Raw genomic sequence first — 17,761 nt, 5'->3', positions numbered from 1 at the left:
GAAATGTCCAAAAACCTTCTCAGCCAAAGGCTGAAACAAATCAACAGTCGCTGAAACAAATATACACAGAGGACAAGTGATTTTTTTAAAAAGGGAAACAAGCCTGGCACGGTGGCCCATGCCTGTAATCCCAGCACTTTGGGAGGCCAAGGCAGGAGGATCGCTTGAGGCCAGGAATTTGAGACCAGCCAGGACCAAAAAGTGAGACCCTGTCTCTCAAAAAAAAAAAAAAAAAAAACAGGCCGGGCGTGGTATCTCACGCCTGTAATACCAGCACTTTGGGAGGCTGAGGCGGGCGGATCACAAGGTCAGGAGATGGAGACCACGGTGAAACCCCGTCTGTACTAAAAATACAAAAAATTAGCTGGGTGTGGTGGCAGGTGCCTGTAGTCCCAGCTACTTGGGAGGCTGAGGCAGCAGAATGGCCTGAACCCGGGAGGCGGAGCTTGCAGTGAGCCGAGATCACACGACTGCACTCCAGCCTGGGCGACAGAGTGAGACTCCATCTCAAAAAAATAAAAATAAATAAGTAAATAAACTTAGCCAGGAGAATCGCTTGAACCCAGGAGGCGGAGGTTGCGATGAGCTGAGATCACGCCATTGCACTCCAGCCTGGGCAACAGAGCAAGACTCTGTCTAAAAACTTTAAAAAAAAAAAAAAAAAAAGCAAACAAAATTAGCTGAGCATGGTGGCAGGTGCTTGTTATCCTAGCTGCTTGGGAGGCTGAGAAGGGAGGATTGCTTGAGCCCAAGAGGTCCTGGCTACAGTGAGCTGTGATCATGCCACTGCACTCCAGCTTGGGCAACAGAACAAGACCCTGTCTCTTAAAAAAAGGGGCGGGGGTGGGGCAGGAGAGGGAACAAATACCATGTATCGAAATTGATTGATATTTAAAGAGAAGTGCAACAAATTATAGAGTTAGAGGGATACAGTAAGGGCCTCTCTTAAGACGAGCAGGAGGACTCTCTAAGTAGGTGACAGTTGAGCACAGAGACCAGGAGGAAGTGAGGACATGGGCCCCACAAGAATCTGGGGAAAGAGTAATCCAGGTAGAGGAGATGGCACGTATAAAGGCCCTGAGATGGTTTATTAATTTCCTTTGACAGCCATAATACATTACTACAAATTGGGTGGCTTGAAACAACAGGAATTAATTTTCTTACACTCTGGAGGCCAGAAGTTCAGTGTGGAGGCATCAGCTGGGCCATACATTCTCTGAAGATCTCTAGGGGAGGATCCTTACCTCCTCCAACTTCCAGAGGCTCCAGGCATTCTTTGGCTTGTGGCTGCGTCACTCCAGTTTCTGCAGTATCTTCAGATGGCCTTATTCCCTGTGCCTGCATCAACCTCTGTATTTTTTTTTTTTTTTTTTTTTGAAGCGGAGTCTCACTCCGTCTCCCAGGCTGGAGTACAGTGGCGCGATCTCGGCTCATGGCAACCTCCACCTCCTGGGTTCAAGCAGTTCTCCTGCCTCAGCCTCCTGAGTAACTGGGCTTACAGGAACACACCACAACACCCAGCTAAATTTTTTTGTATTTTTAGTAGAGACGGGGTTTCACCAGGTAGACCAGAGTGGTCTCAAACTCCTGACATTGGGCAATCCACCTGCCTCAGCCTCCCAAAGCACTGGGATTACAGGCAAGCGCCACCACACCCAGCCCTCCTCCTCTATGTCTTATGAGGACACTTGATGTTGCATTTAGGTACCACCCTAATCCAGGATAGCCTCATCTTGAGACCCCTCACTTCTGCAAAACCGTTTTCTAAATTAAGTCACATTCGCAGGTTCTGAATGTACATTTTAGGGTCTACCATTCAACTCATTACAAATGGATTGGGCTTTGCATGTGCAGAGAAAATCAGGAAAGCCAGGATCGCTGGAAGAAAGAGAGCAGAGGAGGCAGGGAGGAAATGCTATCAAAGGCTGGACAAAGGCCGGACAGGTGTGATTTTACAGACTGCAGGAGGACCGCAAATGTTATTCTAAGGGAATTGGAAAGCCAGAGAGGATTTTGAACAATATGCAACCCCACACACAATCTGCACGTGCTTATTCACAGGAGCTTTATTTGCAATAGCTGAACACTGGGGGAAAAAAAAAATCCCTTAAGAAAGGAATAAACTGTGATTCACCCATACCATGAAACACTGCTCAGCAATAAAGAGGGCAAACTACTGAAACATGACAGGCCAGATGCAGTGGCTCACGCTTGTAATCCCAGCACTCTGGGAGGCCTAGGCGGGTGGATCACCTGAAGTCAGGAGTTCGAGACCAACCGGATCAACATGGCGAAACCCCGCTCTATTAAAAATACCAAAAATTAGCCAGGCGTGGTGGTGGGTGCCTGTAATCCCAGCTACTCAGGAGGCTGAGGGAGGAGAATCGCTTGAACCTGGGAGGCAGAGGTTGCAGTGAGCTGAGATCGTGCCTGGGTGACAAAGCGAGACTCCATCTCAAATAAATGAATATATATATAAAACTAGCCAGGCATGGTGGCATGCGGCTGTAGTCCCAGATACTGGAGGCTGAGGCGGGAAGATCCCTTGAGCCCAGGAGTTCGAGGCCGCAGTAAGCCATGATTGTGCTACTGCACTCCAGTCTGGGAGACAGAGCAAGACCCTCTGTCTTGCTAAAAACATAAAATACAACAAAACAGAAAAGCAGAGAAGCACACAACACTTTGGATGAATCTCAACATAAGTAGCCTGATTGAAAGAAGCCAATCTTGGCCGGGTGTGGGGCTCATGCCTATAATCCCAGCACTTTGGGAGGCTGAGGTGGGTGAATGACCTGAGGTCAGGAGTTCGAGACCACCCTGACCAACATGGTGAAACCCCGTCTCTACTAAAAATATAAAAAAATTAGCCAGGTGTGGTGGTGGGCGCCTGTGATCCCAGCTACTCAGGAGGCTGGGGCAGGAGAATCACTTGAACCCAGGAGACAGAGGTTGCAGTGAGCCAAGATTGTACCATTGCACTCCAGCCTGAGCAACAAAAGTGAAACTCTATCTCAAAACAAAAAAGAAAGAAGCCAATTTCAAAGGTACCACTAATATGATCCATTTATATGATATTCTCCAAGAGTGACAAAACCATGCTGTGGGAGGAGAGATCAGTGTTGCCAGGGGTTAGGGAAGGGTGTTAGAATAAAAGGGGCAGCATAGAAGGTTTTGGGGGTGATAGAACTGTTTTGTATTGTGGTGGTTGCTTGTGTTACAATTCTAATTATGATAGTGGTTACCTATGTTAAAATTTTTATTGAACTGAACTCTGAAACTGTTCAATTTTATTGCATGATTCTGTAAAAACTAAAATTACATGCATATAATTTTATACATATATGTGTAAATAAATAATTATATGCACACACACAACGTCCATAAATAAATAATATTGTTTAAAGACACACTGGTGCCAAACCAAAGTGGTCCCTTGAAGTAACCAGAAGGTTTGAAAGAGAACTGGAAGAGGGACTCAATTTCTGCCTGTTCAGTTCAAAGGCGTCTTTGATGTTACTTGCAGGAAACGCTACTGTTAAGTGTTTCAAGTCTGGGGAAGCAAGGCACTTACCACACCCTCATATCCTCGTCAATCCTTATTTTTATGAGTTTCGTAGTAAGTATAGAGTCTGGAAATGTCACAGAGGGAAGCGATCATCAATGTCAGTTCCTCTCTTTGATGACTTGTGAGGCACAGAGGCGGGTGATCTCTGCAAGTCCCAGCCAGTGGTTCAGAATTAAACTGGTTCCCAGATTTCCTGACTCTTCCCAGTGGGCATGAAATGCCTGTGTTTCTAAACGCTTCTACAGCCTTTGAGAAGGCTCCTAAGGCACTTAGAGCTCCTTCTAAACTGATGCAGGCCCCTAATCCTGGCTTTCATCTCCTTGGGCCAAGGACAGCATTGCGTAGGCTTCCAACCATCGTCATGAGGTGTGAGTCATAACTGGCTCCACACCTGTAGCAGGTAATGCGTAACAGGGAATGGTGGAACTGGTATTTCCATCCACTCAAGCAAATAAATGAAAACCAACAAGCTCTCGCCACTGGAAAAAATAAACAATCCACAGAAACCACAAAAACATTACTAAAGGAGTTCTTAGTAATGTATAAATGAACAGGTTCCCAAAATTTAAAAGAAAAATGGAGTCACCCTACATACCTTTCAATGTGCTCAACATGCCCCTTAAAACTGAAAATGAGGCTGGGTGCTCATGCCTGTGATCGCAACCCTTTGGGGGGCCAAGGCGGGAGGATTACTTAAGAGTTTGAGACCAGCCTGAGCAGCTTAGAAAGACTCTGTTTCTACAAACAGTTTTAAAATTAGCCAGGTGTGGTGGTGTGCACCTGTAGTCCCAGCTACCTGGGAGGCTGAGATAGGAGGATTGCTTGAGCCCAGGAGTTTGAGGCTGTAGTGAGCTATGATCATGCCACTGCACTCCAGCCTGGGCAACAGAGCAAGACCTTTTCTCAAAAAAGAAAAATTGAAGCCAGGCACGGGGACTCACACCTGTAATCCCAGTACTTTGGAAAGCCGAGGCAGGCAGATCACTTGAAGTCAGGAGTTCGACACCAACCTGGCCAACATGGTGAAACCCTATCTCTACTAAAAATACAAAAATTAGCCAGGCCTGGTGGCACGCACCTGTAATCCCAGCAACTCAAGAGGCTGAGGCAGGAGATTCGCCACTGCACTCCAGCCTGGGCGACAGAGCAAGACTCTGTCTCAAAAAAAAAAAAAAAAAATTGAAATTGAAATCCAACATCCCGGGTTGAGCTGACCCGTAGAAGCTTTTTGTTAATAGCCCAAAACTGGAAAAAACAAAATATTCCTTGAGAAGTGAATAGCTTTCAGTATTACGTTATGGCAAAACCACTAGGTAAAACTGTGATGTCTTCAATAACAGAGCAGGTACTGATGGAGTCTCCAAGCTTTGGAGATGTCATTGGAAGAACTCAGACTATTTGTGTGTGTGTATTGACTACTTCTGGCTACTATTAATAATGAGAGAGATGTACTGTAGCAAGTGGAGATGGAAAGGAATAGAATTACATCAATGAGGCTGGGCCTGGTACCTCACACCTATAATCCCAGCACTTTGGGAGGCCGAGGCTGGTGGATTGCCTGAGCTCAGGAGTTCGAGACCAGCCTGGAGCTCAGGGAGTTGGAGACCAGCCTGGGCAACACTGTGAAACACTGTCTCTACTGAAATACAAACAATTAGCAGGGCGTGGCAGTGGGCACCTGTAGTCCCAGCTACTCAGGAGGCTGAGGCAGGAGAATTGCTTGAACCTGGGAGGCGGAAGTAGCAGTGAGCCGAGATCACACCACTGCCCTCCATTCCTGGGTGAGACAGTGAGACTCTGTCTCAAAAAAAAAAAAAAGAATTATATCAAGGGAGGCTCTTTCTCCCTGCAGGCTACAGTTGAAATGAACTGACTGTGGTGATTCAGGGCCTCACAGGGCTTCAAAGCAAAACACCTCCTGCACCCACAAAATGAAGCATCCATGCAAGATGGCTCTGCTGAGGCAGCGGGTTCTCAGCAGCTTCCCACTTGGCACTCTCTTCTAGACCGGAGAGTCAACCCAGGAGCAAGAGTACTGCCTCCCCTCGCAACTCTGCTTTTCAGAAAGCTAAGAGTAGCTGTCACTAAGATGAGAGAATACCGCTGGGCGCGGTGGCTCATGCCTGTAATCCCAGCACTTTAGGAGGCCAAGGCGAGCGGATCACGAGGTCAGGAAATCCAGACCATCCTGGCCAACGTGGTGAAACCCTGTCTCTACTAAAAATACAAAAATTAGCTGGGTGTGGTGGCCCACGCCTATAATCCCAGCTACTCGGGAGGCTGAGGCAGGAGAATGGCTTGAACCCAGGTGGTGAAGGTTGCGGTGAGCCGAGATCACACCATAGCACTCCAGCCTGGGCAATAAGAGCGAAATTCTGTCTCAAAAAAAAAAAGAAAGAAAGAAAGAAAGAAAAGATGAGAGAATACCAAGGTCCAGGCATAGAGGCTGTAAGCCTGGCCTGCTTTGGCACAGTCTTTTGACTGTGATTATTTGACATTAAATAAACAATCTCAGCGGGGAGCAATGGCTCGTGACTGTAATCCTAGCACTTTGGGAGGCTGAGGCGGGTGGATTACTTGAGGTCAGGAGTTCAAGACCAGCCTGGCCAACTAGTGAAAGCCCATCTCTACTAAAAATACAAAAATTAGCCTGGCATGATGGCGCATGCCTATAATCCCAGCTACTCGGGAGGCTGAGGCAGGAGAATTGCTTGAACCAGGGAGGCAGATATTGCAGGGAGCCAAGATCGCACCACTGTACTCTAGCCTGGGTGACAAAAGGAGACTCCATCTCAGAAAAATAAAATAAAATAAAATAAAATAAATAAAATAAAATAAAAACAATCTTGGCCGGGAGCAATGGCTCATGCCTGTAATCCCAGCACTTTGGGAAGCCAAGGCAGGGGAATCAATTGAGCTCAGGAGTCTGAGAATTGGCCTAGGCAACAAAGTGAGACCCAATCTCTGCAAAAAATTTAAAAAATTAGCCAAGCATGGGGGTGTATGCCTGTGGTTCCAGACACATGGGAGCCTGAGGTAGGAGGATCCCTTGAGCCCACAAGGTTGAGGCTGCAGTGAGCCATATTCACATCACTGCAGTCCAGCCTGGGTGAGAGGAAGACCCTGTCTCAAAAAAAAAAATCCCCCAAATTTGTGTCATGAGCCCCCTCAAAATTGTACCAGCAAGAAATGAGATGAGAAAGCTTCAGAAATGGCCTTGGGCATAGAAAACAATGAAGGGCCCTGCTAGAGGGCAAAACCAAGGACCATGGAGGACAATGGACAAAGGACTTACTCTCTGGCAACAGTGCCCTTCAAGGAGTCTTCACAATTTCTGCCTAACAAAATTTGTATTTGTTTTGTTTTGCTTTTTACAGACTGGGTCTTTCTCTGGTGCCTAGGCTGGAGTACAGTGGCACAGTCATAGCTCACTGCAGTCTCAATCTCCTGAGCTCAAGCAATCCTCCCATCTCAGCCTCCTGAGTAGCTGGGACCACAGGCACATGCCACCACACCCAGATAATGTTTTATTTCTTTTGTAGAGATGGGGTCTCACTATGTTGCCCAGGCTGGTCTCAAACTCGTGGCCTCAAGCAGTCCTCCAACCTCAGTCCCAAAGTGCTGGGATTACAAGCATGAACCACTGGCACCTAGGCTGGAGTACAGTGGCACAGTCATAGCTCACTGCAGTCTCAATCTCCTGGGCTCAAGCAATCCTCCCATCTCAGCCTCCTGAGTAGCTGGGACCACAGGCACATGCCACCACACCCAGATAATGTTTTATTTCTTTTGTAGAGATGGGGTCTCACTATGTTGCCCAGGCTGGTCTCAAACTCGTGGCCTCAAGCAGTCCTCCAACCTCAGTTCGAAAGTGCTGGGATTACAAGCATGAACCACTGCACACCTAGTTAATTTCTGCATAATGAAAATTTCATATTGCAATTCATTGACTTTTGTGTATTTCCCATGCTTCCATTGAAGTTGGGGTTTTTTATTGTTTGGGAAATTGGGGGCAGAGGGGTTTGTTTGTTTGTTTGTTTGGCTATGGTTTTATCATTTATACTACATGTAGACTAGAGGGAGCTTTCTAAGTTTGTAGGCCACCAGACCATGAGAAACCATACCAGAGCTCAATGGAGGAATGTTATATTTCAAACTGGACCAGTGAGTGGATGAGTCATTAGACTATGTCTCTTAGATAGGGATGGTCTGTGTATGAGAAGAAGGAGGTGCACGTACATTGTATGCAGTGGTACTAGTTCATCTAGTTCTGCCTGTTTAGAAAGGTGATTTAGATATTTCAGAACCAAGATATCTAAAAGAGAAATAAACTCTTATCTTGCCAACTCAATGTTGCTAACTGGCTGCCTTTCATTGCGTATCTCTTTTAACTTAATTTCTATTTTTAGTTGTGGCAAAGTACACGTAACATAAACACTACCAGTAGAGTCATTTTTAAGTCTCAGTGGCATTAAATACATTCACACGGTTGTGTAACCATGACCACCACCCATTATCAGGACTCTTCCATCTTGCGAAAGTGAAACTCCATACCCATTAAACACTCACTCCCCATTCTTATCTCCCTCAGGCCATGGTAACTCGTATTCTACTTTCTGTCTCTATGAATTTGAATGCTCTGGGTACCTCATAGAAGTAGAATTATCTGGGTACCTCATAGAAGTAGAATTATACAGTACTTCTTGTTTTGTTACTGGCCTATCTCACTTAGCGTACTATCCTCCAGGCTCATCCATGTCGTGTCAGAATTTCCTCCTTCTTAAGAATGAATAATATGGCCGGTCACAGTGGCTCATGCCTGTAATCTCAGCACTTTGGGAGGCCGAGGTGGGCGGATCACGAGGTCAGGAGATCGAGACCATCCTGGCTAACACGGTGAAACCCCGTCTCTACTAAAAAAATGCAAAAAACTAGCCGGGCGAGGTGGCGGGCGCCTGTAGTCCCAGCTACTCGGGAAGCTGAGGCAGGAGAATGGCGTAAACCCGGGAGGCGGAGCTTGCAGTGAGCTGAGATCCGGCCACTGCACTCCAGCCTGGGAGACAGAGCGAGACTCCGTCTCAAAAAAAAAAAAAAAAGAATGAATACTATTCCGTTGTATGGTGGTATGTGCTACACCATGGTTTATTTATTCATCCATCCACTGAAGGGCAGTGGGGTTGCTTCCAACTTTTTTGGCTGTTGTGAATAATGTTGCTCTGAATATGGGTGTACAAATACCTCTTCAAGATCTTGCTTTCAGGTTTTTTGGATGTATACCCAGAAGTATAATTGCTAAATCATATGCTAAATCCATTTTTAACTTTTTGAGGAACCACCTGTATTCGTCCATTCTCATGCTACTGATAAAGACATACCTGAGACTGGGAAGAAAAAGAGGTTTAATTGGACTTACGGTTCCAGTGGCTGGGGAGGTCTCAGAATCACAACAGGAGACAAAAGGCACTTCTTACTTGGCAACGGCAAGAGACAATGAGGAAGACACAAAAGTGGAAACTCCTGATAAAACCCCGTCTTTACTAAAAATACAAAAATTAGCTGGATGTGGTGGCACATACCTGTAATCCCAGCTACTATTTAAAACCCCGTCTTTACTAAAAATACAAAAATTAGCTGGATGTGGTGGCACATACCTGTAATCCCAGCTACTCGGTAGGCTGAGGCAGGAGAATTGCTTGAACCAGGAGGTGGTGGTTGTAGTGAGCCAAGATGGTGCCACTGTACTCTAGCATGAGTGATAGAGAGTGAGACTCCAAAAAAAAAAAAAAAAAACCCACACAGGTTTATTATCTCAAAGTGTCTATAGATCAGGAATCTTAGTTGGGGCACAGCTACTCACAGGCTGCAATCAAAAGGTTGGCCAGAGCTGTGGTCTTATCTGAAGGTTCAAGTGGGTAAGGACCCTTTTTCTAGTTTACTTTTGTGGTTTTAGCATGAATTAAGTTACTTGAAAACTGGTGGACTAAGGGCCACTTCCTCACTGGATGTTGGCTGTAGGCTACACTCAGTTTCTTGCCTCTCCAAATAGGCTGTTGGCTTCATCAAAGCCAGCAAGAGAGAGATTTTGCTGCCAAGAAAGATGCCAGGATCTTTGTAATACAATCATGGAAATGGCATCCACTCAACATTTTGATATTCTACTAGTCAGAAGCAAGTTACTCAAGAGGAGGGAATTATATGAAGTCATGACTACCAGGAGGTGGGATCATTGGGGGCCATCTTAGAGGTTCCCTGCCATACTGTCTCCTCTTCTGTATTTTAGGGCTCCAGTGCCTGACCACTTGCTTCCCCAACTTCTAGCATCACCTTATCTCCTTCTAGTACTAGAAAGGCATTCTCTTCCCACCTTATCCTTATAGTAAGCTTTACCCTCACTTTCCATGTGACCATGATGACAGAATCATTTCAAGGGAATGTGATTTATGGGAAAGTGGCAACGATTTCAACACACACATCTGTTTAGGCTGGGTGCAGTGGCACATCCCTGTAATCCCAGTGCTTTGGGAGGCCAAGGCAGGAGAATTACTTGAGCCCAAGAGTTCCAGATCAGCCTGGGCAATGTAGTGAGATGCCATCTTTTTTAAAAAAAAAATTAGCCAGGTGTTGTGTTGTGTGCCTGTAGTCCCAACTAACTACCCAGGAAGTTGAAGCAGGAGGAGCCCTTCAACCCAGGAGTGCTGCAGTGAGCTATGAATGCTTCACTGCACTCCAGGCTGGTTGACAGAGTGAGACCCTGTCTCTTAAAAAAAAAAATCTGTTTAGAATTTTCAAAATAGTATCCTGTGAGAGTCGTATAATTATGTATATGTTTAAATATGCAGAATGAGCAGCAGAAATGGAAAACAGAGATGCAAGGAGAAACATTATAAAGGCAAGGCACAGATGTCTACATGAAAAGTTAGAGTTGGGGCCGGGCACGGTGGCTCACGCCTGTAATCCCAGCACTTTGGGAGGCCGAGGCGGGCGGATCACAAGGTCAGGAGATCGAGACCATGGTGAAACCCCGTCTCTACTAAAAACAGAAAAAATTAGCCGGGTGAGGTGGTGGGCGCCTGTAGTCCCAGCTACTTGGGAGGCTGAGGCAGGAGAATGGCGTGAACCCGGGAGGCGGAGCTTGCAGTGAGCTGAGATTGCGCCACTGCACTCCAGCCTGGGCGACAGAGCGAGACTCCGTCTCAAAAAAAAAAAAAAAAAAAAGAAAAGTTAGAGTTATATGAGATAATGACTCAGTTTCCCCAGCATGATCAGAAGAGTATCGATGGGGAGAGTTTCCCTTAGGCTTGGCCTATTTTCTTCTTAGGCAATTCTACTTGTAAGTGTATCAACTGGATTCAACAGGAAGTGGAAGACACACTGCTCCTGGATAATTTGGGGGAAGTTTTTCAAAGGGGCTCTTTGTAACAATGTGCACAAAGTTAAGGGCTGGTGCAGCACCCCAGAGCTAGCAACACTGGGGAGCTGTTAACACTTACTAATGCCTAATGGTGCAGGTAAGAGAATGCTTACAGATGCCCAGAGAAAATGGCTTTGTAGAAGGGCCTATGGCCCCTAGTGAAGACAGCAGCCAACTACAGCAACCAGGCATCTGGTATCTCTATAGTCTCCCTGACATTTCTTTCCTTCTGACCTCCATCTCCTGATAGTGCCTCCAATTGGCCAAACCCAACCAGAAAACCAGAGGGTGCCAAGCCCATCAGTGTGGTCCATATAGGTTGTCTCCCGAGACAGCAAGCAAAGTAGACCTTTTGGGACAAATAGAAAACACAGCACATAAAGCACTGCCCATATCATATTTTCCTGGAGAATTTTATGGTGTCAGCTTCATCACCAGTGTTCAGCAAACTTTCCTTTTTCTAATTCCACAAAGTATAAAGGTAGGTTATTGATTTAGGATCTTTCTTCTTTTTCAATGTAAGCATTCACAGCTATGAATTGCCCTCTGAGCCCTGCTTTTGCTGCATCTCATAAGTTTTAGTATGCTTTGTTTTCATTTTCATTCATCTCAACGTACTTTCCAATCTAACATAATTTCTTCTTTGACCTCCTGGTTAAGAGCGTGTTGTTTCATTTCTGCATATTTGTAAAGTTTTGTTCTGTTACTGATTTCTTATTTTATTCCATTGTAGTCAAAGATACTTTGGATTATTTCAATCCAACACCAGCATCTAATCAAACAAAAGTGAACCACTAAAGCACAATGAGACACCACTTTACATCTATTAGGATTGATATGATTTTTGAAAACATAAAATAGGCCAGGCACAGTGGTTCACGCCTGCAATCCCAGCACTTTGGGAGGCCAAGATGGCAGATCATGAGATCAGGAGTTCAAGACGATTCTGGCCAACATGGTGAAACCCCATCTCTACTAAAAATACAAAAATTAGTCGGGTGTGGTGGCACGCACCTGTAGTCTCGCTACTCAGGAGGCTGAGGGAGGAGAATCACTTGAACCTGGGAGGTGGACCCTGCAGTGAGCCAAGATTGTGCCACTGCACTGCAGCCTGGGCAAAAAAACAAGGCTCTGTCTCAAAAAATTAAAAAAAAAAAAAAAAAAAAAAAAATAACTACTTATTAGTGTGACAAAATAAAAGAATGCTGAGGATAGTGTCAGTCCAGATCAATGCTACTAGACACAACCTTCCACAGTCCACCCTCAAGGAGCTGCCTTAATAGCACCCTCCACTGGTGCACATCAGACACTGCAGACCACCATGCATTGCAGTCAAGTCCAGGAATTGAGACAAAAGAAAAAGCATCCATTGCTGAGCTTAGGCCAAGTCTCAGGCACTATTAGTTGACAAAGTCTATCTCATTTAAGGCATGGGAGTGAACCCTGTTTACTAGATGGGACAACTGAGTCTGTGGAGGTACACATGCTAATAAAACCCTAGAGTGGCTGGGCTCAGTGGCTCACATCTGTAATCCCAGCATTTAGGGAAGCCAAGACAGGAGGCTCACTTGGGGCCAAGAGTCTGAGATCAGCCTGGGCAACAGAGTGAGCCCCTATCTGTACAAAATTCGAATTTTCAAAATTAATCGGGCACAGTGGTGAACACCTGTAGTCCCAACCATGTGTGAGGCTGAAGAGGGAGGATCACTTAAGCCCAGGAGTTGGAGGCTACAGTGAGCCATCATTGTGCCACGGCACCCCAGCCTTGGCAACAGAGCAAGAACCTATCTCCAAAAGAAAAAAAAACTAGAATAGCATGAAACGTAGACCAGGTTTTTGTTTGTTTGTTTGTTTGTTTTTTGTTTTGTTTTGTTTTGTTTTGAGACGGAATTTCACTCTTGTCTCCCAGGCTGGAGTGCAATGGCGCGATCTCAGCTCACTGCAACTTCCACCTCCCGAGTTCAAGCGATTCTTCTGCCTCAGCCTCCCCAGTAGGCGGAATTACAGGCGCACGTCATCACGCCCGGCTAATTTTTGTATTTTTATTAGAGACAGCGTTTCACCACGTTCGCCAGGTTCGTCTCCAACTCCTGACCTCAGGTAATCTACCTGCCTCGGCCTCCCAAAGTGCTGGGATTACAGGCGTGAGCCACTGTGCCCTGCCAAGCAGGTTCTTATTTAAAAACACCGCGGCTCCATGCCAGGGTCCTCCTCAGAGCCACCCTCACTTCCTTGTTCCTCAGAGTGTATACCACAGGGTTCAGCAGTGGCTTCACCACCGTGTAGAACACGGCCACCAGGCGGTCCTGGTCGGGGTTGGCCCCGGACTCCCGACGCAGGTAGACGATGGAGGCGCAGCCAAAATGTACCACAACCACAGTGACGTGGGCCGCGCAGGTAGAAAAGGCCTTGCGCCGGCCAGCTGCGGAGGGAATCCTCACGATGGCTGCCACGATGAAGGCATAGGAGAGGAGGATGAGGACGAAGGAGATCAGCACCACCAGGATGCTCAGGAAAAAGATGCCCAGCGCCTTGTGGGTGCTCTGGGCGCAGCTGAGCTTCAGCACCGGGGCAATATCGCAGAAGAAGTGCTCCACGCGGTCTCCGCGGCAAAAGGGGGATGAGAAGATCATGCTGGTCTCGATCAAGGCCACCAAGAACCCAGAGCAGAAAACCAAGGTTCCCAGGCAGAGGCAAACGGTGGGTCTCATGATCATAGAGTAGCGCAGCGGGTGGCAGATGGCCACATAGCGATCATAACCCATCAGGGTAAGGAGGAAGCATTGACTGCATCCCAGACCCAGGAAGAAAAACATCTGAGCCCGACAGCCAAGGATGGAGATGGCCTGGCTCTCCATCAGCAGATGAGCCAGCATGTTGGGGATGGTGACCAGCGTGTAGCAGGTCTCTGAAAGGGACAGCACTGCCAGGAAGCGGTACATGGGAGTGTGGAGCAACCTGTCCGTATGGATGATGATGACAATGGTGACGTTGCCACCGAGGGTGACCAGGTAGGTGAGGAAGAATAGGGTGAAGAGTGTGGTCTTCAGGTGTGGGAGGCTGGAGAATCCCACCAGCAGAAATTCTGTCACCAGCTGGGTCCCATTTTCCTGCTGCTTATAAAGAGACAGAGAGGAGACAACAGAATGGGTAAAACAGAGTGATTCATAAGGGTCTGCGATGCATCAGGTAGCAGTGGGGAAAGAAAATCATTCCTGGCCAGGCACAGTGGCTCACGCCTGCAATCCCAGCACTTTGGGAGGCCCAGGTGGGTGGATCGCCCAAGGTCAGGAGTTCAAGACCAGCCTGGCCAACATGGTGGAATCTCATCTCTACTAAAAATACAAAAAACTTAGCTGGGTGTGGTGGTGGGCACCTGTAATCCCAGCTACTTGGGAGGTTGAAGCAGGAGAATCGCTTGAACCCAGGAGGCGGAGGTTGCAGTGAGCTGAGATCATGCCACTGCACTCCAGCCTGGGTGACTGAGTAAAACTCCATCTCAGAAAAATAATAATAGTAGTAATTCCTGTTTTGCAAAAACTAAAAGGGACACTCAGAAACAATAAGTCCTTTGTTTTCCTAAGAGTCACACAACTAGCAAGTGACTCTTCCACAGATAAGAAAATCAGAGGAATGTATGAGAAAATGATATTTGGTGTGTGGAAGGAAAATGGTAAGTCTGAATTTCCCAAGAAACAGATGCTTGATAAGGATTCAAGAGAAAACATTTTATGTAGAAGATGATTTCAAATGACATGCGTAGGGAAGTGGGAAGTGAAACAAGCAAGGTAAACAGCCAATTCAATGCACATCACCAAGGAAGGTACTGCCGTGGGCCACTGGAATTTAATCTTACGTGCAGAACCCTGGGACGTGTTTAGGAATATATACTTCTGTGTTTTTCTACCTGAGGTAGGAGGGAGCTTGGGAATATATCCACTCAGTCCCATTAGCCACTGGTTGAAAGTTTCTCTCAGGAGGCATTAAAGTGCCAGCACATGCCGCTGGCCATGTCTACAGAAAATTCAAAGTCTGGCTGCTGAGCAAGAAAACTAAGAGCCATGGGGATGTAGGTGAGAATTTTACAGGGTCTGCTATAGTTCCATATGAAAAAGAATATCTGGCCAGGCACAGTGGCTCATGCCTGTAATCCCAACACTTTGGGAAGCCAAGGCAGTTGGATCACTTGAGGCCAGGAGTTCAAGACCAGCCAGACAAACATGGTAAAACCCCGTCTCTACTAAAAATACAAAAATTAGTCAGGTGTGGTTGTGTGTGCCTGTAATCCCAGCTACTCAGGAGGCTGAGGCAAGAGAATTGCTTGAACCCAGGAGGTGGAGGTTGCAGTGAGCTAGGATCATGCCACTACACTGCAGCTTGGACAACAAAGCAAGACTCTGTCTCAAAAAAATGAAAAACCTTAGGAAGGCAAAGGCAAAGACTGCAAAATTGATACCTCAAATGAACCAAATAACACTTTCAGGAGAGTGAGGTCGGCAAGATTGTGGAATAGAAGTTTTCTGCCTTTACTTACTTCACCTACCGGAAATCCGCTGGCAACTCTTCAAAGTCAAGAATTCTATCATTAATATCAAGACCTTGGGAGTGAGGCTGAGATGCCCCCTCATACTGAAGAACAACAACAAAAAAAAAACAGTCATGGTGAAACAGTAAGAGGAATGGTTCTCTCTGACAACACTGTCCCTCCCTGGGGCCAGCAGGACACCATGTGCTAAGAGTTCTCCTGGACCCATGGTTTTTGCAGTAGAAGGGATGAGTTGGAAGTGAACATTCAGCTTCTCTACCATTCTGGGATGCTTCACGGGTAGCTTGCTCCTATCTCGTCCCACTTGAAATGTTGGGAATGCCAGCATGGCTGGACACCAGGGGTCAGTTGGGTCAAAGAACAGCGGACGAGGGGCTCACAGGAACCAGTTCATGGGTTTTGGTGCTTGCTCTGCATCCCCACCAACAGAGGTGCCAATATGGTTAGGATATTTGTACCCACCCAACTCTCACATTGAATTATAATCCCTAATGTTGGAGGTGGGGCTTAGTGAGAGATGTTTGGGTCATGGAGGCAGATCCCTCATGGCTTGCTGCTGTCCTCACAATAGTGAGTGAGTTCTTGCAAGATCTGGTCATTTAAAAGTGTGGAGCAATCCCACCCCACTCTCCCTTGCTCCTGCTTTTGTGATGTGAATTGCCTGCTTTCATTCTGCCTTTCACCATGAGTAATGCTTCCTGAGGCCTCCCCGGAAGCAAAGCAGATGACGCCATGAAGCATGCTGGCACCATGCTTCCCGTACAGCCTGCAGCACTGTTAAAGAGCCAATTTAACCTCTTTTCCTGATGAATTCCTCAGTCTCAGGTATTTCTTGATAGCAATGCCAAGAATGGCTTACTACACTTGCCACACCATAGAAACTAGCAAACAGCATCATGTGCAGGAAACACGGTGCATGTTGTTGTTCCTAATAACATTACCACCCAGCCAGGGAAAACAACATCCAACCATGCCTGATCAGAGACAACTGAAGAGCCCAGCCAGCAGCCACACATGATGGCAGAGTCCAGCCAGTGCCCTTACAAGACTGTGGAGCACATTCAGAAAAACCACTCAACCTCAGAGAACAGGAAGCAACTCAGCCCAGTGAGAGAACCCCACAGCACAGTCTGCCTGTCCAGAGTTTCAACCAGCCAGCCCATCTAGAATTCCTAAACTAAATAATAAAGGTCTACCACAACCAAATTACACCTGCAAAGGCTGGAAAGGACGGCTATCTCCTCAAATATAAAAGCAACTACGTAGGACACAGGTTTATGTTTAAAAAAAAAATGACACTGCTAGAAAAAAATAATAAAGCTCCAATAACAGACCTAGAAGAAAAGGAAATCTATAAAATGCCTGAAAATGAATTCACAATGATTCTCTAAAAGTTCAGGAGTCTAAAAGAAAATACAGATAGAAAATTAAATGAAATTTGAAAAAACTCTATAAACAAAATTAGAAGTTTGGCAAAGAAGTACAAACAATTAGAACCACAAATAGAAGTCCTAGAAAGAAAAACCATAATAACCTAAATGAAAAGTTTGATACAAAGTAGGAGTAAGAGTGTAGAGATATTTTATTTCTGTGATCAAAGTTAAGTGGTTATCATCTTAAAATAATCTTTTAACACTATAAGATGTATTTTGCAAGCCTTGTGGCACACACAAAGCAAAGGCCTATAACATACACAACAAATCAAAAGGAAGAAGTCAAAAATCAGTGTTCGCTTTGGCAGCACATAAACTAGAACTGGAATGATACAGGGATGATCGTGGCCCCTGCACAAAGATGACATGCACATTCTTTTTTTTTTTTTTTTTTTTTTTGAGGTGGAGTCTCGTTCTGTCGCCCAGGCTAGAGTGCAGTGGCGTGATCTCAGCTCACTGCAAGCGCTGCCTCCTGGGTTCACGCCATTCTCCTGCCTCAGCCTCCCGAGTAGCTGGAACTACAGGCGCCCACCATCACGCTGGCTAATTTTTTTGTATTTTTAATAGAGACGGGGTTTCACTGTGTTAGCCAGGATGGTCTCGATCTCCTGACCTCGTGATCCGCCCACCTCAGCCTCCCAAAGTGCTGGGATTACAGGCATGAGCCACCGCACCCAGCTGACATGCACATTCTTGAAGCATCCCAACATAAAGCTTGTTTTAAAAGGAAGAAATCAAAACATACCACTAGAAGAAATCATTTAAGCACTAAGAAAAACAGTAAAAGAGGGAGAAACAAAAAGAAT

At 46.1% G+C, this 17,761-nt stretch overlaps 1 non-coding gene across 1 annotated transcript; it reads left to right on the top strand.

Annotated features, from left to right (window-relative positions):
• The first annotated feature begins 17,247 nt into the window (after positions 1-17,247).
• On the top strand, positions 17,248-17,351 carry LOC119621876 (U6 spliceosomal RNA). Its single transcript, XR_005238491.1, has one exon. It is a non-coding gene; the product is annotated as a U6 spliceosomal RNA (small nuclear RNA).
• Positions 17,352-17,761: the final 410 nt, after the last annotated feature.

Source organism: Chlorocebus sabaeus, chromosome 6 (assembly GCF_047675955.1).
Source record: "Chlorocebus sabaeus isolate Y175 chromosome 6, mChlSab1.0.hap1, whole genome shotgun sequence".
Lineage (NCBI taxonomy): Eukaryota > Metazoa > Chordata > Mammalia > Primates > Cercopithecidae > Chlorocebus > Chlorocebus sabaeus.
Note: the sequence above shows the minus strand (reverse complement) of the source record. Positions and strands in the feature narration are given on the sequence as shown.